A 3,244-nucleotide genomic window follows, 5' to 3' on the forward strand; every position below is an offset into this window, starting at 1 on the left:
GATTGTCCTCTGTCACCTTCTATCTAGTTTTCTTTGTGCCCCTCCCCCTCCCCGTTTCCCTCTCCCTCTCCCCCCTCCCCCCGTAACCACCACACTCTTATCAATGTCTCTTAGTTTCACTTTTATGTCCCACCTACGTATGGAATAATGCAGTTCCTGTTTTTTTCTGATTTACTTATTTCACTTCATATAATGTTATCAAGATCCCACCATTTTGCTGTCAATGATCCGAAACAACCAAAAAGCCTGTCAATAGATGACTGGATAAAGAAGATGTGGCACATATACACTATGGAATACTACTCAGCCATAAGAAATGATGACATGGGATCATTTACAGAAAAGTATCTTTTAAAAAGATACATTTTGGGGGAGGGTACACGTTTACTCACCCTTAGCTAACAAATTATACAACGCGGTAGCTCAGTTCTTATTGACATATTTCTTATACAACACTCCTTTTGTCAAATCATTAGATACAACATGGGATAGGGAAGAGAACTTAAAGCAAGACAATTTTGACTTCAAGATGGAGTAATTTTCATCAAGTAATAAATTTCAAACCAGATCAACATAAAATAAATAGACTTATATGAGAGAAAAGTACAACCTCAATACAACTGACACTTACTGTGAATGGATGTAATCTTTCACCAAAAATATCCTCGAATCTATTTGCATATCTATAAAATAAGAATGTGCACTTAAAAAACTAACTCAGGAACTGTTAATATATTAGTAACACATCTGCTGGGAGTAGGGAGAAGGGTGGAGGGAGAAGCTTAACCTTCAACAAAGTTCTACAAATTCTTCTCTTGGATTCTGAATGAAATTTCTGACCTCTTTCTACTCAGCAAATCAAATTCTGTGAAATCTTGTCTACAATGACTAGCTAGAGTTGCCTGTATGTATAAGCACTGACCCCCCCTAACAGACAATGCTAGTCAACCAAGTCTATTTCCACTCCACTAACCTCACATTGGAACACACAAAAACATTTTGTAAAGCAGCAGTGGTGGGCAATAACTCATGTCTATTCATGGTTTCCTGTTTTCTTATTGGTTTTCTATATTCTATTCTATTTTTTTGTTTTTAGTGAGAGGAGGGGAGCTAGAGAGACAGACTCCCGCATGCACCCTGACTGAGGTCCACCTGGCAAACACTGTCTGGAGCCAATGCTTGAATCGACTAAGCTATCCTTAGTGCCTGGGACTGATGCTTGAACTAATTGAGCCACTGGCTGCGAGGGCAAGAGCGAGAGAAGGGGGAGAAATAGGAGAAGAGAAGCAGATGGGCACTTCTCTTGTGGGCCCTGACTGGGGATTGAACCCAGGACATCTGCAGGCTGGGCCAACACTCTACCCACTGAGCCTACTGTCCAGGGCTCAGTCTCTATTTTGAACTGAAAGAATAAACCCTACTTTGTGGCTGAATTACCCAGAGTATCAACTATCTTAATGGGTGGGAGCAAGGATTCTACCTGGCCCTACCTAGCTTCTTTATTAGGTATCATCTGGATAGGTAAGGATAATGGGATGGATACTCTCAAGTTGGGCTATTAAAGTTTTCATTTGGAAAAGGGAGAAAAAAAGACCAAAAAGTCTTCACAGAGTCCCACAAGATGTTAAACAGAGCTATAAACAGGAAGGGCCAGGAACCAGAGGGTCTCAGGCCAGGTTGGAAAATGGAATAGAAGAAAGAACTGGGCATTAGGGTAGTGAAGAAGGAAAGGAACTGGCCGGATGTGACAGGAAAAAATTAAGGGGTAGGGATGCCAGGCAGAGTCAGCCCTGGAAAAGCTGGCTCTAGGCAGGAAGGAGCCCAAGGGAGGTGGCTCCTCTCCGCCCTGGACACAGCGGGGGACAGAGAGGCCTGAGAGCAGAGCGGCTGTGCCTCCTTACCTTCAGTCACCTCCAGGTCACTGATGTGCAGCACCTGGTGGCCCTGGCAGGCTTGGAAATCCAACTCAGCAGGTTCCAGGACAGCTGGAGTTGGTAGTGCCGCCAATGAGTCCCTGGCCCCACTTCACAGACATCAGCTTCACTGACTGGTTTCACCAATTTGGAGTGCCCGCCCAGGCTGGGGCTGGCACTGGGCTTCAGGCAACAGGTAAGCACGTTCCCCACGAGGAGCCTCACTGATTGCTTGCTGTCACTGCCTTCACTCAGAATTCCCCTCTAGCAATGGCAAAGCCCTATGCAGTGCAGGGCCACTGTGTTGCTGGGCCCTGGGCAGGGCTACTGCCTCCCCTGAGTTTACGAGTCTGTGAGAACGGCAAACAGCCTGGCTTATTTAAAAGTTGTGATCAGACACCTCTGAGAACCACAACTACCATAAGAAGAGAACACAGCCTAAGATTCTCCTCTTCCCACAGCTACCTCTCAACTGAAAGTAGTACTCCTGGCTGCCATCAGCCAACCAATACACCTTCTGTGGCCACCTGGTTACCAGAAACCAATCACACACAGAGTTCCCTCCGTGTGCCCACCTGATAGAGAAGGCAGGTGATTCAGGGTGATCCTCCCACCAAATACGCCCACCACTGCAGCCAATCCTGCACCACAAGTTGCACACACCTGGCTTAGTCTCAGGTTCCATATATAATTCCTTAAACACAGTCAGATGTTGTTAGGAAGGCAGGAATACTAAAAATGTCATTGGCTAGGGCAACTGGGTGATTGGGGATGTGTGCCTGCAGGATGGTCAGCAGAATAGGACGTGAGAAAGTGAACACAGGAACTGAGGGCTTCTCTTCCCAAACATCTGGCTGAGAAGAGAGATGTGGTAGTGGTTAGAGGGAGATACACTGTTGTGATTTTTTTACCGTAAGATGGAAAAATTTGAGCATATTTATATATTAAAGGGTAAGAGTTAATGGAGAGAAAAAGTTTAAAGTCAGAGGAGAAGGAAGAATGACACAGCAAGGCCTCCAAGAAGGCAGAGGATGCACCCAGAGCAGGGGTAGATTAGCTTTGGGCTGATAAGACAGCAAGGGTGGAGAATGGACCTGTGTGGCCACAGAGACATTTCTGGTAGAGGAGGGATTTAGGAAGAGCTCATCTGATGGTCTCTACTTTTCTCTATTTCAAGAGGCTTCTATTTGAAAAGCTACTCTGGGAAAAAGAGGATAATGAGTAGAGAAGTCTATACTTCAGAAAAATTCAAAATTCCTAACAAAACCTAAAAAGTGGATACATTGGAAAGAAATCTGAGCAGAAACCAAGGAGCTCTACTAGAATAAGTA

Source organism: Saccopteryx leptura, chromosome 5 (genome assembly GCF_036850995.1).
Source record: "Saccopteryx leptura isolate mSacLep1 chromosome 5, mSacLep1_pri_phased_curated, whole genome shotgun sequence".
NCBI lineage: Eukaryota > Metazoa > Chordata > Mammalia > Chiroptera > Emballonuridae > Saccopteryx > Saccopteryx leptura.